The sequence below is a fragment of the Rattus norvegicus genome, chromosome X (genome assembly GCF_021556685.1).
Source record: "Rattus norvegicus strain SHRSP/BbbUtx chromosome X, alternate assembly SHRSP_T2T, whole genome shotgun sequence".
NCBI lineage: Eukaryota > Metazoa > Chordata > Mammalia > Rodentia > Muridae > Rattus > Rattus norvegicus.
In genome coordinates this window covers 108,563,113-108,586,846 of record NC_141554.1, presented here as the reverse complement: position 1 = coordinate 108,586,846, position 23,734 = coordinate 108,563,113, and the positions used below count along the sequence as shown (strand labels likewise).

The following is a 23,734-nucleotide window of genomic DNA, read 5'->3' as shown; positions in this document are numbered from 1 at the left end:
TTCTCTCTTCCATCTCTTGTATTCTGTTGGTGAAGCTTGTATCTACAGCTTCTTGTCTCTTCTTTTGGTTTTCTATATCCAGGGTTGTTTCCATGTGTTCTTTCTTGATTGCTTCTATTTCCATTTTTAATTCCTTCAACTGTTTGATTGTGTTTTCCTGGAATTCTTTCAGGGATTTTTGAGATTCTTTCAGGGATTTTTGCGATTCCTCTCTGTAGGCTTCTACTTGTTTATTAATGTTTTCCTGTGTTTCCCTAAGGGAGTTCTTCACATCTTTCTTGAAGTCCTCCAGCATCATGATCAAATATGATTTTGAAACTAGATCTTGCTTTTCTGGTGTGTTTGGACATTCCATGTTTGTTTTGGTGGGAGAATTGGGCTCCGATGATGCCATGTAGTCTTGGTTTCTGTTGCTTGGGTTCCTGCACTTGCCTCTCGCCATCAGATTATCTCTAGTGTTACTTTGTTCTGCTATTTCTGACAGTGGCTAGACTGTCCTATAAGCCTGTGTGTCAGGAGTGCTGTAGACCTGTTTTCCTCTCTTTCAGTCAGTTATGGGGACAGAGTGTTCTGCTTTCGGGCGTGTAGTTTTTCCTCTCTACAGGTCTTCAGCTGTTCCTGTGGGCCTGTGTCTTGAGTTCACCAGGCAGCTTTCTTGCAGCAGAAAAGTTGGTCTTACTTGTGGTCCCGAGGCTCAAGTTCACTCGTGGGGTGCTGCCCACGGGCTCTCTGCAGCGGCAGCAACCAGGAAGACCTGTGCCGCCCCTTCTGGGAGCTTCAGTGCACCAGGGTTCCAGATGGTCTTTGGCTTTTTCCTCTGGCGTCCGAGATGTGTGTGCAGAGAGCAGTCTCTTCTGGTTTCCCAGGCTTGTCTGCCTCTCTGAAGGTTTAGCTCTCCCTCCCAGGGGATTTGGGTGCAGAGAACTGTTTATCCGGTCTGTTTCCTTCAGGTTCCAGCGGTGTGAGAATACATTTCTTGCGCGCGCGCGCGTGTGTGTGTGTGTGTGTGTGTGTGTATGTACATATATGTGTATGTATGCATATAAAAGTTAGGAAAAAGTTCCTAGAGAAGTACGGATTTAATTAAATATAGAAGCAAAGTTAGAACTACTGAGGCCTGAAGGAGTTACATTCCTGCAGCCCCTGACTGTGCTTGCTAAGGCAGGACTAAAGTCTCTTAGGTCAGTTTGGCTGGTTTGTTAATCACCAAAGTAAATTGTTGAATGAATAATGCTATGGGCCCAGGATAGGACACATTTTGTTTTTGCCACCTGCTGAATATTTGCTAAGCTAAATTACTTCACTTTCCGAAACTTTAATTTTCTCATCTGCAAAATAAGAATCATAGTAACACCTACCTCATTTTCACAGTGCTGTGAAAATAAGCTAAAATAACAGAAATCTTACTTAGTCCAGCACCTGATAGGCTCATAGTAAATTACTAATGCTAATAGAACAAAATACATCAAGCTTTAAAGACATAGTTTTATAATTATTACAAAAAATCATGTGTGTGGGATTCAAAATGCTCAGAGGCAGAAGCTGTTTATTTAGAGGTCTCTGGTATGAGATATCAGAAATGCTTATAGTTTATAGAAGCAAAAGGTGTCTATATTTCTAAATGAGAAAAGGGATGAAGTACAGAACATTAAATGTTGACCTTGAACTGGAGATGGCAAGATGTTACGTCCCTGACTTTGAATACACATTTTGTAGTGTTGGTTAAATACCTCTTTAATTAGGTATCATTTTCTCAATCTGAAGAATGTGGACAATGATGCAAAGTATTTCATAGAATTGTTAACAAGAAAATAAAAGGAAAATACTTAGATTAATTGCTTAGTGCTTGATGTTGAGTTAGTGCCTAGGTCATTCACAAAGAACTGTTTGAATATCTACAATGTATTGACTTTGTGTTCGGATGATGAAAATTCATTTATAATGAGACAATTACTATGTTCTTAAATAAATTAATTTTTCAAACAATGAACAGCCTAACTACTACTGTTTAAAAGGTACCCGTTCTTGGCTGCCAATGCAGAACCAAAGCTGTAGGATCTCCATACCACAGGGCAACATCAGGATATCTGAGAGGAGTCCCAGTGAGGATCCCGTATTGATAGAGTAGCAGAAGCCAGAAGCCTCATACCAGACCAGTGAGTGACTCATTACAATGAACATTTGCAAGGAAAGATATGAGGGTGGATTAGGAGGGGAATAAAATCAGGAGTGTAAAGAAAATAATAATTAAAAAAAGGAAACTAGGAGGAAAGCAAAGGCTAATGTATAATTGAAATGCAATTACATGTGCAAAGAAATACTTTCAACTAGAATAATCCATTTGGGGTTGCAGAGATGGTACTGGGGTTAAGGACACAGACTGCTCTAGCAGAGGACCAAGTTTAGTTCCTGGTAGTATCTGTGTCAGGCAGTTTACAACAACTCTAACTTCAGCTCTGGGGAATCAATGTCTAAAGGTACCTTTTCTCTCTTCCTTACCTCTCCTCTCCTCCCTTCTTCTCTCCTCCCCAACCCTTCTCTCTTCACTAGCCACTTCTCTCCTCATTTCTTTTCTCCTCCTCCTCCTTCTCTCTCTCTCTCTCTCTCTCTCTCTCTCTCTCTCTCTCTGAAAGTAGCTCTGTCTAATTTTAGACATTAAAATTGTAAGAAAATATATTTTCTGACACTGAACTAGGAGAGTGTATGACATTTGTTATCACAAATGCAGCCGATTACAATATATACAACTATATTTTCTTTCCAATAAGCAGATGTCTTGTGAAAATACCTTAGCTATTGAAGGACCTTTTTTAGAAAATGGTGGGTCAAGGAATGGGTAAAAGATAGGCTTGGCTTCTATATTGCCTGATACTAAACTCTAGTTCTTCATTCAAAAAAAGGGATATGTGGACAAAAGTGTACACTGTATGACATATCATGACACGGTGAGATGTTGCTTTGCTGTTCTTGTTTTTGAACTCTTTTTGTTTTTAATGTTTTTTTCATTTTTGTTTTTATTTTTGTTTAGTTTTGGCAGGGAAATTGCAAGGATAGAGGGTGGAAATGGAGGGATAGGAAGATGACTGAGATTTGGATGCATGAAGTGAAATTCATAAAGAATGAAGAAAAAGGAAAAATGTGTCCTCTAAATCATCACTGTTTGTATATTTATTAAAATTATAAAATGCATCATTGAAATTAAAAGTCTTCAGGTGAAAACAGTTGAGTCCCATCTGGGTCCCATCTGTAGTATATAGAATGACTCCTCTCCCTCCGGAATGAAGTTGCTTCCTGTGGCTACTCAGCATCAGCATTTTCCACACCCTGTTCCTATGATGTCATCTTTTTACATGTCCCAGTACTTGTGTTAGGTACTTAAAACTTAGTGCTTGTGTTAAGTTTGTGTTAGGGCACTGTCAACCAATCTTCTAGAACATGTCCTTAGAATCTCATAAATATTTTTATGTGTAATGTTAGTATATATTCACTGCAATTTACATAGCATATATGATTTCTTGCAATTATAATTATTCTATACTAAATGTAGCTATTAATGAGTTACTTCCATGCTAAACAATCATGTATTCATTTGTCAAATATTCGGTACTTTTCACAAATCCTACAGAGTTTTATTTGTATTCGCTTAAGAATGTTTGAATAGTGTATGAGGAAAATGGCTTAGTGTTTTGAACAGACCTGAACTTTTATTTTTCCATTTAGGTCTCTCTTCAGGCATGTTCTTCTCTGACTTTATTCTGTTTCTTAGTTTCTTTTTTGAATACACTTATCTGTGAAGTTTAGAATTAGACACCTGATTAAAATAAATAATATAATTCTTATTGTTATTGCATTGAATATGTAGAATAATTTTTGAAACCATAGACACCTTACCAATAATGAATTGTCAAACTCATGAACATAATATATCATGTGTTTACATAGATTGTAATTCACGAATGTTTTTAGCAGTTCTCAGGTACAAGCAGGATAGGTCTATGTACCAAGATTACTCACAAATATTCGACACTTTTTGTCTCAGGTGTTCATGGTACTAATTATTGCCTTTCAGCGAACTGATTATTTAGTTTTCTGTGAATTGTCAGAAACCTAATATCAATGGTACTCATGAAAGATCTACATGGACAGCTGACTCTAGCCTTCACTAGAGTACTTATAAGGTAGGGGGAAGGATAAAAGTCTGTTTCCTTTAGCAGTGGGATCGAGATACATCTCTTGTTTGCCTCTCCACTTGACCCTGTGCTTGAACTTCAAGGTTCATCCTTCCTCGGTGTTTTTCCAAATTCACATTGTTTTTTGCTAAAGAAATTAATTAAAACTTTGTCCACGGAGCCCCAGAGTCTGAGTCTCAGACATGTCAGTAACCGAGGCCCACAGGAGGCAAACATTCATAACCACAGCCCCAGCCTCACTCTATGCAAACTCTCAATGCCATCTTCGCAACCTATGCCCGATTGACATACCCTGCAGTCACTCATTATTATTAATTTGACATGATACTGACAATTCATTGTAGGTCTGCCATGTTTTGAAGAGTTTAATATTTATTTCATTTTTCAAAAGTATATTTTACAAAGAAAATAAAACACAGGTACTATTCAGCTGTACTGTAAATCTGAGTTAAATTTTAAGCAAGCATAGATATCAAAATATTAGGTAAAATATTTGTGATGATAGGAATAGTTATATTAATATCTCTACTTATCCGTTGAAGTATATAGATTTTAAGTTACCAACTATAACACCTAGTGTTAGTCAGATAAAGTGCTTGTTTACAAATTTATGCTGTATGTAAAACACATACACTCTCAAAGAGGAAACGTTTCACACCCAAGGGTATGAACACTGGCTTTTTATGTATAAAATGAGACATAGATAAGGTACATAAAAGAGTCATAAAGTATGTCGGTGACCGGGAGGGGGAATCCTGTTCTCTCCGGTGTTTAAGTTACACAGGGAGGCTGGAAATGTCGCTCCATTTTAGAACATTTGTGTAGAACATACAAGGTCCTGTGACTTACACCCAGTATGGCCCACAGAGGATCACACAGAGGGAGGCAGTCAGAGCAAAAGAAGGCAAGAGATCCTTAAGCGAGCCAGTATACCCTGAGTCCAGAAAAATAAAGATTTCACAAAACAATTACTAAGCCATTATATAACTATGGGGAGTAACCAGAAATAGGCAGAGGCCCAAAACTCATTTCTTCGTGTCAGTGGGGGATAGAATGAGGGGGTGGATTTTTAAGGTAATTGGTAAGTTTGAAGTGAGCAGGTCTGAAGCCGGAGAGCGTTCCTTGAATTGGCCTAACCTCTTTGTACCTGTTGTCATTTTTGTATAAACGTTTTTCTAATTTGTTTTAAAAAAAGATTTCTTGTTCTTAATACTATTACTTTGTTTATGTTGAGTATATTTTCTTTTTTCATAAAAGAAATCCCATAGCAGCACTTGATTTGAAATTATTAATTGCAGGCAGTGAAGAGATGCAGATCCCGGCATGTTGTAAGAGTGTTGCAGCTTCCTGTAGCTGTAGCCATGTTGCTTCAGTTTCCCTAGGTTTATATGGACTGTGATGGGATATCTTGTGCCCTTGATGATGTAGCTCAGCGGTAGAGCAACTGCCTTGCGTGTAAGTGGATCTGGGTTCGACTCCCAGCATCTCGGGGTCCTTTTTGTGTTCTGGTTTTGTTTCTTCACAAGATATCCAGGCTTTAATTTTATGCTAGGAGAGCATGTATGCATAGGTAATTACTGGTTAAAGCATTCATCTAGGACCATAAGGACAATGGTCATCAATAATCCAGTTATTTCCCTGAGGTTTTAATAATCTAGTGAGTACAGTGTGGACTCCAGGATTGTTTTGTTCTGAGCTTGAGTGAAGCTCTGCTTTCAAGCTGGTGGCAGTTTCCCTAGTGGGTGGCTTTCTCAGATGACAGATAGCAAGGGTCAATGAGTTCTGCTTTGAGAGAAAAGAAGGGAGGATTGGGCGGAACGTTCCTAGTTACTAAACAGAGAACTGGAGCGTTTGTGGTTGCCATGGAAACCAACGACTTTGTGGACTCCGTTAAAATGTCTACTTAGGTGATGTAGTGATAGGAGCATTCTCTGTAGCCGAGCTTATGTGTTCCCAGAGGTGAGCACTTGAATTTCTTTGAGGGAGGGAAGACAGATGCAATTATTCCTGACCCGAGTATCTATGGATGTATGTATATATATATATGTATATATATGTATATATATGTATATATATATGTATATATATGTATATATATATGTATGTACACACACACACACACACACACACACACACACACACACACACAACTACAGTATAACATATGAGCAGAAACGCCTGTCAGAGGAGAGGCGTTCTCATATGCCTACAGGAAGCTCAGAGCCCTGTAGGATAATATATTCCCTCAGAAGAATCTGAAGGGAACTACTTTCTCCTACAGTTCTGTTTAAGTTTCCACAACTTTCCTAATGGAGCCATTAGGCAGGAAACAAACATTTAAAAGTAGAGCACGTCAGGAACACTTCATTTTCAAAACCAATACTCAGGAGGTGAGCAGCGATTCCTTCTGCCATTTCAAGGGGCTTTGTTTGAGAAAGTTCCGGGGAAACATAATGGGAAACTTTGTTCTTTACTGGCCACATACATTCATCAATAAGTGTAATTTAAGTCTTAGAGAAAGAGCTAGAGTTATCAGTTACAGTAACATAGGACACTAAGGACATTAGCAAACCAGCCATGTGTGGATATCAGAGAACAATCCTTGGGAGATGATTCTCTCCTTTCTCCAGTGAAACAAATCCTTTACCAGCCAAACCACGATGACACTCCAGTAAGTCCTACTCTCAGATGTGCTGATTGTACTTTCCATTATGTTTCCTGAGCATCTGCTGTCCGAGGAAACAGGCACCACAGCAGAGGGCTTAACCCCCAAACTTCGGACACTGTGACGAGACGAGCCTACATGTGTAGCAGTCTGGTCTATACAGTGTCTGGAGCCATTTGCCACCTCTCTGAAGCAGAGGAACAAAAGAGGGATAAAGTCTGCCTGGCAGGCAGAGACAAGGCATGTCAGGGTCTCCTGGACTGCTGAGACATGGAAAGATAAGGGGAGGTGCACTTGAGGCTCAAGGCTAGGGGCTACCATTAAAGAAATCAGCCGCCCATGTATTTGTGAGAATGTGTCTGGACTCTGTGTGTTCTTTGGCATTTGTGTCTTTTGCTTCTTTGAGATGGTGGGTGTCGTGTACTCCACACTTGCAGGACCTCACTATATAACCAACGAAGACATTGAAGTCCTGACTCTCCTCCATCTGATTCCCAATGCTGGGATTTGGGGCTTATCCCAGCATGCCTAGGTACTTGTTTATCTTGACAATGTAGCACACTCTCTCACTACTGTAGGTTCATAATGTGTTTTCACATCAAGTACCATTGTTTCTACATTTCCTTCATGATATAATTTGGGCCCTTTTTATTTCTATAGAAATGGTTAATTAGCGTGCTAATTTGCTTTCCAATTTCTTCTAAGAAGTTGTAGGATTTGCATGGGAAAAGAGAGTGCATCTATATCTTAATGCTGAAGTCATGGAAATCATAACCATAGTGGCTTGGTGGTGCTCTGTTGGAGGGGAGGAACTTTTAGCAGGGAGTACCTAGCTGGAGCAAGTACATCACTTGGGTGAGCGTTGGCATTTATAGCCTCAATGCACTGGTGTTCTCTGTGCTTCTTGAGTGTGGATGCAAATGTGCTCAGTCGTGTTCCTGCTCTTGCTCACACACCGGCCTCCTTCCTTGTCCTCCCTACTTTAAAATGTCTATTCCTCCCAAACAGAGTGTAAGACAATTGCTTCCCTGTTAGTTTGTGTCCACTGCACCATTTTATCACTGCAACAGAAGAAGTATTAATACAGTGCATGTGAGCACAAATAGCTCAATTATGCCAGGCATGGCGGCACAGGCCATTAAGACCTCAGCGGATGGGAGGCAGAAACACTTGCATCTCTAGGACTTCAACCAGGCCTGTCAGGACCGCACAGGAGACTTTGTCTCAAAACAATAGTAGGAATACTCTAGCCTCAGACTATAAACTGCCTGTTTTCGTCAATGTTCACATTCTCCACAATCTTAATTTGTATTCTCATTGGTGTCCAAGATCTACTAGCCTCACATGGAGTCAGTCATCACACAAGTTCCATGTCCATATTGAAATTGTTACCTTGTATCACAATGGAGTTCTCTATGAGTTCCTATGGGATTGCCCTTGAGGTTACATTATGCAGGTCTTTTCATTGATGAATTAATTATTTCCCCACACTTGGTTTTGCATTCAGAAAAGCATGTTAATTTCATCCACCATCTTTAATCACTTCTCATATCTTTTTCTTATCTTTCTTGTATTTTAGCTTCAGTCGATGCTCTGTTGCATGACTCGAACGTACGCATGAATGGCTAACATTTTCCTAGCGAATTTAGACCTGCATTACTGTTTGCTCAAACACTTTTATTGCACTTTGATTTTAGTTTTCCCTGTAACATTAACGTCATAACTCCTCCCTGATTTCTACTTATACTTAGGTACACGTGCTTGTATTTAAGTGTTCAAGATATTATTTGCATGCCTTAAATAAGGTATATGTCTTGTAAAGGATTAGTTTTATATTCTATTTCAATAGGTCATAAGATTGTCTTGTTTCTCATAAGTTATATCTATATATTCTTTCCATATATGTACATGTTTGCTTAACATGTCAATGCCAGAGGACAACTTTCAGGAGTGTTCCTCTGCTTAGGTCATGTGGGTCCTGGGGTTACATTGTAGGCCATCAGATGCAGTGCCAGGCACCATCGTACCAGGTACTCCACATACATTTTAATATGATCCATATATATGGTCATTTGGGTTCAGTTCTGTCCCTGTGTTTGTAAGTTCATAATTCATACCCATAGTTACAGAAAATCTTCTACTGGGCTGTGAATATCACTGTACTAATTTTTGGGTCGTGAGAATGAACTAGGGTCTAACCCATGCAAAACCTTCGCTCTGACGCTGAGAAATTTCCACCAGACACAGGAAATCTACTTTATTGGCCATTTGTTTTGAAGTAGTATATAGTGCAATACTCATCGTTTGCAGTTGGTTTTTTAATTGACTTCTGTTTGTGTGGGGGATATCAGACCCCAGACCTTCCAAATGTCTGCCAAGTGGTGTCCCTACCGCCAAATTTCATTCCCATCCAAATATGAACTCTTAGAGTAGTTATTGCATTTACTGATTGATTGATTGATACATCTATTCATTTATTTATTCACTTAGTCATCTATCTATCTATCTATCTATCCATCCATCCATCCATCCATCCATCCATCCATCCATCCATCCATCCATCCATCTATCTATCTATCTATCTATCTATCTATCTATCTATCTATCTATCTATCTATCTATCAATCTATCTATCTATTTATTTATGGCAAAAGCTATCCCGGCTTTCCATGTGGGGTGCAGTGGAAGCCATCGCCATCTTGTGGTGGCGAATGTTATTGCAGCTCTCCACACTTGCAGATATATTTAGTGTAAGGAATGACACACACACACACACACACACACACACACACACACACACACATTTAATATATGTGGGGAATAAGCTTTTAGTAGAGATCATGCATGTGGGAACTAAATGTCTAAAGTTTTCAATGCACTTCACGTGACTCTAAATCCCAGACCCCTAACTATTGAAATGTAACAGTCTTGCCTCGGCAAATGATGATACCAACACAGGGAAAGGAATCAAATATAAGGATAACAGGTATCGAAGAAAGTGAATACTCCCAACTCAAAGGCTCAGTAAATATATTAAACAAAATTATAGAAAAAAACTTCCCTAACCTAAAGAAAGAGATACCCATAAGCATACAAGAAGCCTACAGAACTCCAAATAGATTGGACCAGAAAAGAAACTCCTCCCATCACATAATAGTCAAAACACCAAATGCACAAAATAAAGAAAGAATATTAATATTATTAGCAGTAAGGGAAAAGGTCAAGTAACATATAAAGGCAGACCTATCAGAATCACACCACACTTTTCGCCAGAAACTATGAAAACCAGAAGATCCTGGACAGATGTCATACAGACCCTAAGAGAACACAAATGCCAGCCCAGGTTTCTGTATCCTACAAAACTCTCAATTAACGTAGATGGAGAAACCAAGATATTCCATGACAAAACCACATTTACACAATATCTTTCTACAAATCCAGCACTACAAAGGATAATAAATGGTAAAGCCCAACATAAGGAGGCAAGCTATACCCTAGAAGAAGCAAGAAACTAATCGTCTTGGCAACAAAACAAAGAGAAGAAAAGCACACAAACATAACCTCACATCCAAATATGAATATAACAGGAAGCACTAATCACTATTCCTTAATATCTCTCAACATCAATGGTCTCAACTCCCCAATAAAAAGACATAGATTAACAAACTGGATACGCAATGAGGACCCTGCATTCTGCTGCCTACAGGAAACACACCTCAGAGACAAAGACAGACACTACCTCAGAGTGAAAGGCTGGAAAACAATTTTCCAAGCAAATGGTCAGAAGAAGCAAGCTGGAGTAGTCATTCTAATATCAAATAAAATCAATTTTCAACTAAAATTCATCAAAAAAGATAAGGAAGGACACTTCATACTCATCAAAGGAAAAATCCACCAAGATGAACTCTCAATCCTAAATATCTACGCTCCAAATACAAGGGCACCTACTAAAAACCTTACTAAAGCTCAAAACACACATTGCTCCTCACAGAATAATAGTAGGAGATTTCAACAACCCACTCTCATCAATGGAAACAGAAATTAAACAGAGGATGTAGACAAACTAAGAGAAGTCATGAACCAAATGGACTTAACAGATATTTATAGAACATTCTATCCTAAAGCAAAAGGATATACCTTCTTCTCAGAACCTCATGGTACTTTCGCCAAAATTGACCATATCATTGGTTAAAAAACAGGCCTCAACAAATACAGAAAGATAGAAATAATCCCATGCGTCCTACCAGACCACCACAGCCTAAAACTGGTCTTCGATAATAATAAAGGAAGAATGCCCACATATACGTGGAAATTGAACAATGCTCAACTCAATGATAACCTGGTCAAAGAAGAAATAAAGAAATTAAAGACTTCTTACAATTTAATGACAATGAAGGTACAACATACCCAAACTTATGGGACAGAATGAAAGCTGTGCTAAGAGGAAAACTCATAGCTCTAAGTGCCTGCAGAAAGAAACAGGAGAGAGTATATGTTACCAGCATGACAGCACACCTAAAAGCTGTAGAACAAAAAGAAGCAAATACACCCAAGGAGGAGTAGAAGGCAGGAAATGATCAAACTCAGAGCTGAAATCAACCAAGTAGAAAAAAAAGGACCATAGAAAAAATCAACAGAACCAAAAGCTGGTTCTTTGAGAAAATCAAGAAGATAAACAAACCCTTAGCCAGACTAAGGAGAGGACACAGAAAGGGTGTCCAAATTAACAAAATCAGAAATGAAAAGGAAGACATAACTACAGAATCAGAGGAAATTCAAAAAATCATCACATCCTACTACAAAACCCTATATTCAACAAAACTTGAAAATCTGCAGGAAATGGACAATATCCTGGACAGATACCAGGTACCGAAGTTAAATCAGGAACAGATAAACCAGTTAAACAACCCCATAACTCCTAAGGAAATAGAAACAGTCATTAAAGGTCTCCCAACCAAAAAGAGCCCAGGTCCAGACGGGTTTAGTGCAGAATTCTATCAGACCTTCATAGAAGACCTCATACCAATATTATCCAAACTATTCCACAAAATTGAAACAGATGGAGCACTACCGAATTCCTTCTATGAATCCACAATTACTCTTATACCTAAACCACACAAAGACCCAACAAAGAAAGAGAACTTCAGACCAATTTCCCTTATGAATATCGATGCAAAAATACTCAATAAAATTCTGGCAAACCGAATCCAAGAGCACATCAAAACAATCACCCACCATGATCAAGTAGGCTTCATCCCAGGCATGCAGGGATGGTTTAATATACGGAAAACCGTCAACGTGATCCATTATAGAAACAAAATGAAAGAACAAAACCACATGATCATTTCATTAGATGCTGAGAAATCATTTGACAAAATTCAACACCCCTTCATGATAAAAGTCCTGTTAAGAATAGGAATTCAAGGCCCATACCTAAACATAGTAAAAGCCATATACAGCAAACCAGTCGCTAACATTAAACTAAATGGAGAGAAACTTGAAGCAATCCCACTAAAGTCAGGGACTAGACAAGGCTGCCCACTCTCTCCCTACTGATTCAATATAGTTCTTGAAGTTCTAGCCAGAGCAATCAGACAACAAAAGGAGATCAAGGGGATACAGATTGGAAAAAAAGAAGTCAAAATATCACTATTTGCAGATGATATGATAGTATATTTAAGTGATCCCAAAAGTTCCACCAGAGAACTACTAAAGCTGATAAACAACTTCAGCAAAGTGGCTGTGTATAAAATTAACTCAAATAAATCCATAGCCTTCCTCTACACAAAAGAGAAAGAAGCCGAGAAAGAAATTAGGGAAACGACACCCTTCATAACATTCCCAAATAATATAAAATACCTCTGTGTGACTTTAACCAAGCAAGTAAAAGATCTATACAATAAGAACTTCAAGCCTTGGGAGAAAGAAATTGAAGGAGACCTCAGAAGATAGAACGATTTCCCATGCTCATGGATTGGCTGGATTAGTATAGTAAAAATGGCCATTTTACCAAAAGCGATCTACAGATTCAATGCAATCCCCATCAAAATACCAATGCAATTCTTCAAAGAGTTAGACAGAACAATTTGCAAATTCATCTGGAATAAGAAAAAAAACACAGGATAGCTAAAACTATCCTCAACAATAAAAGGACTTCAGGGGGAATCACTATCCCTGAACTCAAGCAGTATTACAGAGCAATAGTGATAAAAACTGCATGGTATTGGTACAGAGACAGACAGATAGACCAGTGGAATAGAATTGAAGACCCAGAAATGAACCCACACACCTATGGGCACTTGATTTTTCACAAAGGAGCTAAAACCATTCAATGAAAAAAGATAGCATTTTCAGCAAATGGTGCTGGTTCAACTGGAGGTCAACATGTAGAAGAATGCAGATCGATCCATGTTTATCACCCTGTACAAAGTTTAAGTCCAGGAGGATCAAAACCTCCACATCTAACCAGATACACTCAAACTAATAGAAGAAAAAGTGGGGAAGCAACTCGAACACATGGGCACTGGAGAAATTTCCCTGAACAAAACACCAATGGCTTATGCTCTAAGATCAAGAATCGACAAACGGGATCTCATATAACTGCAAAGCTTCTGTAAGGCAAAGGACACTGTGGTTAGGACAAAACGGCAACCAACAGATTGGGAAAAGATCTTTACCAATCCTACAACAGATAGAGGCCTTATATCCAAAATATACAAAGAACTCAAGACGTTAGACCACAGGGAGACAAATAACCCTATTAAAAAATGGGGTTCAGAGCTAAACAAAGTTTTCACAGGTGAGGAATGCCGAATGGCTGAGAAACACCTAAAGAAATGTTCAACATCTTTAGTCATAAGGGAAATGCAACTCAAAACAACCCTGAGATTTCACCTCACACCAGTGAGAATGGCTAAGATCAAAAACTCAGGTGACAGCAAATGCTGGCGAGGATGTGGAGAAAGAGGAACACTCCTCGATTGTTGGTGGGATTGCAGACTGGTACAACCATTCTGGAAATCAGTCTGGACGTTCCTCAGAAAACTGGACATTGAACTACCTGAGGACCCAGCTATACTACTCTTGGGCACATACCCAAAAGATGCCCCAACATATAAAAAAAAAGACATGTGCTCCACTATGTTCATAGCAGCCTTATTTATAATAGCCAGAAGCTGGAAAGAACCCAGATGCCCTTCAATGGATGAATGGATACAGAAAATGTGGTACATCGACACAATGGAATATTACTCAGCTGTCAAAAACAACGAGTTTATGAAATTCGTAGGCAAATGGTTGGAACTGGAAAATATCATCCTGAGTGAGGTAACCCAGTCACAGAAAAGCACACATGGTATGCACTAATTGATAAGTGGCTATGAGCCCAAATGCTTGAATTACCCTAGATGCACAGAACACATGAAACTCAAGGCAGATGATCAAAATGTGAATGCTTCACTGGGGAATCCTTCTTTAAAAGGGGAACAAGAATACCCTTGGCAGGGAATAGGGAGGCAAAGATTAAAAGAGAGGCAGAAGGAACATCCATTCAGTGCCTGGCCCACATGTGGCCCACAGATATAAAGCCACCAAACTAGATAAGATGGATGAAGCAAAGAAGTGCAGGCCGACAGAAACCGGATGTAGATCTCTCCCGAGAGACAGAGCCAGAATACAGCAAATACATAGGTGAATGCCAGCAGCAAACCACTGAACTGAGAACGGGACCCCCGTTGAAGGAATCAGAGAAAGGACTGGAAGAGCTTGAAGGGGATCGAGACCCCATATGAAAAACAGTGCCAACCAACCAGAGCTTCCAGGGACTAAGCCACTACCTAAAGACTATACATGGACTGACCCTGGACTCTGACCTCATAGGTAGCAATGAATAGCCTCGTAAGAGAACCAGTGGAAGGGGAAGCCCTTGGTCCTGCTAAGACTGAACCCCCAGTGAACGTGATTGTTGGGGGGAGGGCGGCAATGGGGGGAGGATGGGGAGGGGAACACCCATAAAGAAGGGGAGGGAGGAGGGATTAGGGAGATGTTTTCCCGGACACCGGGAAAGGGAATAACATTCGAAATGTAAATAAGAAATACTCAAGTTAATAAAAAAAATGAAATGAACTAAGTATTCAACGCAACTCCTGTCCAAGCGGGAAAACCGGGCTGGCGAGATCATCAGTGGGTAGACAAACATGTAACCAGGCTGAAGACTGAGTTCAATTCCAAAGGCCCAGGAGTGGATGGTTCAATGTTTATGAGTCCCAACTGCTCTTCAACAGGTCCTGAGTTCAATTCTCTGCAACAACATGACGGCTCACAACCACCATATGGGGATCTGATGCCTTCATGTGAAATGGTGCTACAAATGAAGATAGACACGTAAAATAAATAAATATCTTTAAACACAAATAAGATTTAGGTCCTATGTTGTATCATGTGCAAAGATATAAAATAAGACTAAACACTATCTAACAGAATGCACAGAACAAAATCTCTGTCACTGTGGGGAGCGGAGTCAGGGGGTATAAGGTGAACATTTCACAGACAAGACACTAAATAAATGCCATAACTGGAGAACTGGAGAATGTGAAATACTTAAAATCAGAAAATGCCCACTGTGCTAAATGCATGGGTAAAAAATAAAATACTAAGTCCATGGCTAGGAGCAAAGTTTGAAAAGTTCATATCCAATAGAGAATTTCTGTGAAGATGGCAGAAAAGCTTGTAAAAGTCCAGCAAAAAATACAAACTGAAACTGTTCTGGTGTGCCATTTTCTCACTAAGACCAAGTTGAGTAAGATTGTTCTTTTATAAGAGATTCACTAGCGACATTAAGACAGTAGGTGTGCAGACAGCAGCATGGCGGGGCCTTCTGAGGAGAAACAGGGTCAGGAGGCAGTGCAGGTACCACAGTAGATCGAAACTTCAAAATTCAAATTAATTGAAAGCAAACAGGTGTCTCACAATTGTAATCTCACCATCATAAAACTATTAGTTCTAAGGCATCCAGGGCACAGGGAAGCATTGTCTCAAAAGAAATCAGAACCTCAACATACAAAAGGAGTTTAAGAAATAGAAGGAGGAGGAGGTCAACAAGGAGAATTAGGAAGGAGGAGGAGGAAGGAAGGAAGGACAAAGACAAAAACAGAGAGACCGACGGAGAGACTAATGGGGGCTGCATATTTAAATAATCATCTTAGACATCTATACAGGACAATTATTGACTAATGTTTAAAATTTTCCACGTCTTCTCATACACGAATCACAGAGGAGAAAGCTGAGATCAGAGAGTGCACGCTATGTTTTCTCTTATATCCCTCTTCTCTCTCTCCTTGTGGCAATGTCACCTATCCAGTATGGCACAGAACAGCACCCTCTAAGGAGACGGAATATTCCAAGTATCTCTCTTTCTGAAAGGGACACATTGGCCACAAATGACAAAGTGGAAGTTAGCCAACATGGGTCTCGGATCCTTGCATCTATCTTCAGAGAAAAGGCGACAACTTGAGGGAGTCAGAGCTCTACTTCCCTCTTGTGGTTTTAGTTATTATACCCAGGCCTTTGACATAAGTTTGACTGCTGCCTGGGCCGTGTTGCTGTCTCCAGTACTACCTTCTTAGTAAACGTAGTGTCTTGACTAGGAACAGTCTTATTTCCTCATACTGAGATATGAGGTGGTAGAAATGCGGAGTGCACATAAAATAATGCATACAAATGCACACATACTAAAGTTCCGAAATCGTGTTAAATAATAATCGTGAAATTGAGAATCACATACTTGGTACAATAGTGAAGTAGGGCATTGTCTACAAGTGTGATTTCAAGATAAGTGTGATTGAGGAAACTCACAATCCCAGGACTTGGGAGAGAGAGACTGAACTGTTGCAAGTTTGAGGTCAGTCTGCATAATGAGTTCTAGAGCACTTAGGGCTACAGAGTAAGACCCTATCTCAAAATAATATATAGAAGTGTGATTTCAGCTTTCAATGCAATGCATATGATGAACACATTTCATATATATATATATATACATATATATATCACCTATAAAAACATATATAAATATAGGTATCACATAGATGCACACATGTAGATCCTGGCTTCTACCTCTACTGAGATATATGGAACTCCCTTTTATCATATAAATACTTGATAACTAAATGAATCCATTGTTTAAATGGGCACCCTGATAACACCTGGACGGTCTTTAGAAAATGGCCATTGTGTGGCCCTATTGACAGTGTGTGAGGCATATACTATACCAAATATACGTTCCTGACATGAGCATCACTTTGCTCACGATCATGAAAGCCTGCACCTAACTAGTTTCCTAAACAGTTCCTGTACTCTAGGACTATCCGTTCCACAACGTATTTCAAATCAAAATGCTGGCTATAGAGACACATGAAATTATAGGCACATGTCTTGGAGATGGTGACTGGGTGGGACCATTTGTCTTCCAGTCATTTTTCAGGTTTGTGAGAGATGTTTCCTCAAATGAGTAAATCAGAAAGTAATAGATTAAGTCTCCTAATGAATACTTGTGGCCTTCACCTGAATGTCAACATCAACATGCAATGAACACACACAAATACACACACATACACACACACACACACACTCACGCACACACACATGAAAACATGCACAGGCTCACACAGTGCAAATAAACATTTACAAAAATTCATTTGTGCACTTTGGCACATGTGTGCCCACACATTTTCTCTCTCCCCCCATTAATATGCAGGTGCATTACACACACAAACACACGTACTCACACACACACACTCACACACAATCACAAGCAGACACACACACACTCAGAAGGCTATGTGCACATGCACACACAGGTGAACACACATAAAAACAAAGTATAAACTGTCCTGAACAGAATGATTCTAGTTTTGCCGTGAAAGAATAATTGTAAAACAGTTCACACACACACACACACACACACACACACACACACACACACACACACACACGGTTGCTCTGCAGAGCCACAGGGGAGCATAATGCAGCACAATGCAAATGATGGACAGAGAATGATGTTGTCTGACAGGGAGGGATAAGGGTAGCCCTACCATAGCCTTCTGGAGAGGGGTTGGAATGTTTCAAAAAGCAACTAAAAGCGACAGAACAAAATCCAAGCATGAATACTATATTCTATACAAATCACCCCTGTATATATACATTTTGACCTGCACATTTACACTAAGCAGAGGTGAAATGAGTTGTTGAGCACTAGCTTTGCGGTCATTCATAAAGGGAACTTTACTAGGACACCTGTGAAACTCACAAAGGCAGGAGAAGTCCATTCACTGGGGGATATTTGCTACTCTGTAAAACATCAGACTTGTCATGAATATTTAAGAATATAGATTTGCTTCCACCCCGTGGCTGTAATGGGAACTGCATCTGTGCGAGTCTGGCCAGATGGAGGGGGAGAACACAGGCTGGGAATCTGAGATTGGAACCCAATCCTGGTCTGAGCTGAATATAAAGAATAGACATGAGGGAACGACAGAAGCTTGTATGAGTCTAAATATGAACGCACACATGCATGCACACACAGAGCTCCTAGGGGTAAGCCCACGTTTCCATGTAATTAATTTGCTCCATGGAAGTGACCACAATCTACACAGTCAGTGTGTATAGAAGATAAATACACGAACATCCTCTATCAAGTGTGTGTGTGTGTGTGTGTGTGTGCCACACATCCTGCCACACATCCCTATATAAGTTGATTCACATTGATCCTTTACAGCACATCCATCCTTTATCTGTGTGATAAAGTCACTGTCTCACATAGGAAATACCGAACAGTAATGTGTCTGATATCCCAAGATGCTTCATCCCATGGCACCACAGCTCCACAGTAGGAAGGGAAGTGAGAAGGAACTGACTTACCTATCATGTCCCAATCGCTCTGGTAACATGCTGTCAGGACTGATTCCACGTGACTCTTGTTATGGTCTGGAGCTGGTGTGGATGGCGAGTCCACAGATTTCTCTCATGTCTACTCAATGATAACTTGATCAAGAAAGAAACAAAGAAACTCAAGATTTAAACTTTAATTAAAATGAAGGTACAACATGCCAAAATATATGGGACACAAGGAAAGTAGTGGAAAGAGGAAAATTCATGGCTCTGAGTGCCTCCAGAAAGAAACGGGAGAGTATACAATAGTGGTTTGACAGCACACCCAAAATCTCTAGAACAAAAAAAGCAAATACACCCAAGAGTAGTAGAGGGCAAGAAATAATCAAACCCAGGGCTGAAATCAACCATGTAGAAACAAAAAGAACAAGATAGAACAATCGTTAGCCAAACTAACCAGAGGGAACAGAGAGAGTATCCAAATTACCAAAATAAGAAATGAAAAGAAAGACGTAACAACTAAATCTGAGAAAAATTTTTAAAAAATCATCAGATCCTACTGCAAAAGCTTATACTCAACAAAACTAGAAAATCTGGAGGAAATGGACAATTCTGTAGACAGATACCAGGTTCCAAAGTTAAATCCAGATTAGACAAACCACATAACCATTTCCATAACACCTCAAGAAATAGAAGAAGTTACTAAAAGTCTCCCAACCAAAGAGACCCCAGGACTAGATGGGTTTAGTGCAGAATTCTATCATAACTTCATAGAAGCAAATTTCCTGAACAAAACACCAATGGCTTATGCTCTAAGATCAAGAATCGACAAATGGGATCTCATAAAACTGCAAAGCTTCTGTAAGGCAAAGGACACTGTGGTTAGGACAAAATGGCAACCAACAGATTGGGAAAAGATCTTTACCAATCCTACATCCGGTAGAGGGTTAATATGCATAACATATAAAGAATTGAAGAAGTTACACTCCAAAGAGCCAAATAACCATAATAAAAATGGGGTACAGAGCTAAACAAAGAATTCTCAGTTTACAAATATCAAATGGCTGAGAAGCACCTAAAGAAATGTTTAAAATCCTTAGTCATCAGGGAAATGCAAATCAAAATAACCCTGAGATCCACCTCACTCCAATTAGAATCGCCAAGATCAAAAACTCAGGTAACAGCAAATGCTGGCAAGAATGTGGAGAAAAAGGTACACTCCTCCATTGTTGGTGGGATTGCAAACTGGTACAACCACTCTGGAAATCAGTCTGGAGGTTCCTCAGAAAATTGGACATTAAAGTACTGGAGGGCCCAGCTATAAATCTCCGGGGCATATACCCAAAAGATGCTCCAACATACAACAAAGACACATGCTCCACTATGTTCATAGCAGACGTATTTATAAAAGCCAGGAGCTGGAAAGAACCCAGATGCCCTTCAACAGAGGAATGGATACAGAAAATGTGTTACATCTACACAATGGAGTACTACTCAGCTATCAAAAACAATGACTTCATGAAATGCATAGGAAAATGATGGAACTAGACAGTATCATCCTGAGTGAGGTAATCCAATCACAGAAAAGCACACATGTTATGAAGTCACTGATAAGTGGATTTTAGCCCAAAACTCAAATTACCCAAAATACAATCCACACACCACATGAAGCTCAAGAAGAAATATGACCAAAGTGCAGATGATTCACTTCTTCTTAAATGGGGGAACAAAAATATTCATAGGAGGGGAGGTGGAGATAAAGTTTATAGCAGAGATCGAAGAAATGGCCATTCACACCCTGCCCCACATATGGCCCATATATATACAGTCACCAAAACTAGTTAAGATGGATGAACCAAAGAAGTGCAGGCCGACAGGAACCGGAGAGAGATGTCTCTTGAGAGACACAAACAGAACATGTCAAATACAGAGGTGAATGCTAGCAGCAAACCATTGAACTGAGAAGAGAGATACCCGTGGGAGGAAGTAGAGAAAGGATTGAAAGCGCTAAAGGGGCTTGCAACCCCATAAGAACAACAATGCCAACAAACCAGAGCTACCAGGGACTAAACCACTACCCAAAGACTATACACAGACTGACCCAAGGCTCCAAATGCATATGTAGCACAGAATAGACTTGTTGGGTCACCAGTGGAAGGGGAAGCCCTTGGTCCTGCGAAGGTTGGACCCCCAGTGCAGGGGAACATCGCAGGAGTGGTAAGCTGGCTGGAAGGGAGGGAAACACCCTTATGGGGAAGAGGAAGGGGAAGGGTGACAAGGGAGGGCAGAGGGTGTTTAAGGACAGAACACCGGGCAAGGGGATAATTTGAAATGTAAATAAAGAAATATATCGTATAAAAAATTATCCAGCTCAGGAACATCACTGCTGGTTCCAAGACAATGATTACTTTTAAGGCATTGCCTGCCATGAAGGCAAAATCGAAGGGAAGATGATAAGGAGCCTCCGGTCTGGAATCGTGGTGCAGATTGTAGCAAGAATTGCCATGACTGCTCCCAAGCACCAAGGAAAGGTCCTGATTTTAATGTGGCAACTTTACACACATAACTGACAAAATTGAAAATAACAACGGAAGACATGAACATGGGTACAACTTGTTCTTGACCCAGAATGTTCTCGATGCTGGATGAGAAGCTGCACAAAACAGACATATTTGTGCCGTGAGGAATAAGGAGAAATTGTGGACAGAAACTTGGAGACCAAAGGACTTCTGAGGCTGGGTTGTGTGTACAGAATATGTGCATGGTCAGATGCAGGGAATGCAGGGTGTCCATAAGCAGAATGAGAGAGATGTGGTGATTAGGATGCCTGTCACCCGCTTCTGGCCACCACCTAGGCTATTACACCACTTGTGGATCTCCTTTCTGATGTCTACTTTCTTTTGTGGGCGTATGCTGTCCACCCATTAACTTTTATGTCATCAACATTACTCTGTACCCTGGATTTCGGTGATTCAAATAGCTAAATATAGCTGATTCAAATGCACAGCCTGTGACCTCTATAGTGGAATTAAAGCCTTCTCTCGAGTTGGTATAAGCTAGACCTAATGATAAAAAAAAAAAATACTGTTTCCTGTTTCCTTCAGAGGCTGGATCAAGGTACTTCTCTTGTATGCTTCTTCACTTGACCCTGTGTTTGATCTTCAAGGTTCTTCCTTCCTCAGAACATTTGTAAATGTACAATGTTGCCTAAGATAAAATTTATACCCGGATTTGGGCAGGCGCAGAGCCTGGGTCTGAGAGCGTTACTGGTAGGCTCCATAGAAGGGAGGCCCAGAAGACTAAAGGCAACCGTAGACTCGCTGTACCCAACCTCAGAATGCCATCTACCCAATCCCTGCTTCAATATTGCCTGATGTTCCTAATCCTTCAGAAACACATTCTAATGAATTTAGCACAATAGTCTCAAGTGATGTAGGTCTGCCATGTTTTGCAGAGCACAAAATTTGTTGTGGTTCTTGTTCTTGTTTTGCTTGCATTGGAAATCGATTCTTTTCCCATAGAAGTGATGACATAAAAATTGTCGATAATGATATGCAAATATGTGATATAAATATCTTCACGCACTATAAAAAGTAGCTTGAGTCTCTGTCAGTTCATATAGGCTGGAAAGAGGTCTGGAGTGAGGCTTTGAGTTGTAGCTCAGTGGTAGAGCGCATACCTTGCACGTATGTTGTCCCGGGTTCGATTCCCGGCCTCTCCAAGCCTTTTGTTTTTTTTTTTTTCTCTTCAGGATCAGTTTCTAGACAGGATCTAGAAGACGTGTCGGTAAAGACCTCCGTAGTCTGGGGCGTATGGTCAAAGTGCTCATCTATAACCGTGACAACAATATTCCACTCTAACCTTGAAGACGTTCCCATGGAGGCTCTTAGTCTGGGGAGTACAGCGTGGTCATCGCTCTGGGATTATGTTTCCTCACAGCTTCTGCCTTCATGCTGCTGGCAGTTTCCTAGTGGGTATGCTTTCTCGGGTGAACGACGTCAAGGAAGAATGACTTCTGCTTTGAGAGAAATAAGGGAGGATACTGTGTAAGAGAAAAGTCTGTTTCAGGGACAGGATCAAGACACTTTCTTCTATGTTTCCCCCCTTGACCCTGTGTTTGATCTTCAAGGTTCGCCCTTCCTCGGTGCTTTTCCAAACTCAAATTTGCTTGTTGAAGAAATAACTTCAACCCGTGTCAGGGAGCCCAAGAGACTGAGTCTCAGACATGTCAGTAACCGAAGCCCACTGGAGGCACCCATTCATGACCACAGCTGCAGCCTCACTCTACGCAAACTCTGAATGCCATCTTCCCAACCTATGCCAGACCGGACATACCCTGCAGTCACTCATTATTATTAATTTGACATGATACTGACAATTCATTGTGGGTCTGCCATGTTTTGAAGAATTATGATTTCTTTTATTTTTAAAATTTTGAGTTTTATTTTATACAGAAAATAAAACACAGGTACTGTTCAGCTGTACTGTAAATCTGAGTTAAATTTGAAGCAAGCCTAGATATCAAAACATTACTTAAATATTTGTGTTGATAGTTATACTCATATTAATATCTCTACTTATCCGATCAGGTGTAGATGTTAAAAATTACGAACTCTAACACCTAATGTTAGGTCAAATAAAATGCTTGCATACAAGTTTATACACCGATAAGGGCTGTGTGTAGAACACATACATTCTCACTGAGGAACCATTTCACACTCGAGGGAATGAACATTACCTTTTTATGTATAAAATGAGACATAGATAAGGTACATAAAAGAGTCATAAAGTATGTCGGTGACCGGGAGGGGGAATCCTGTTCTCTCTGGTGTTAAAGTTACACAGGGAGGCTGGAAATGTAGTTCAGTTTTAGAACATTTCTGTAGAACATACAAGGTCCTGTGACTGACACCCAGTATGGACTACAAAGGATCACACAGAGGGAGGCAGTCAGAGGAAAGAAGGCAAGAGATCCTTAAGCGAGCCAGTATACCCT

The 23,734-nt window shown here is 40.0% G+C and overlaps 1 non-coding gene and 2 pseudogenes across 1 annotated transcript; 2 read left to right on the top strand and 1 right to left on the bottom strand.

The window, feature by feature from the left end:
• LOC134484211 (presenilin-associated rhomboid-like protein, mitochondrial) overlaps nt 1-23,734 on the top strand; it is a 71,359-nt pseudogene that overhangs the window by 27,950 nt on the left and 19,675 nt on the right.
• Parl-ps5 (presenilin associated, rhomboid-like, pseudogene 5) lies at nt 16,206-22,616 on the bottom strand (annotated as a pseudogene).
• Nucleotides 22,391-22,459, top strand: Trnaa-ugc9 (transfer RNA alanine (anticodon UGC) 9). Its single transcript has one exon. It is a non-coding gene; the product is annotated as a tRNA-Ala (tRNA).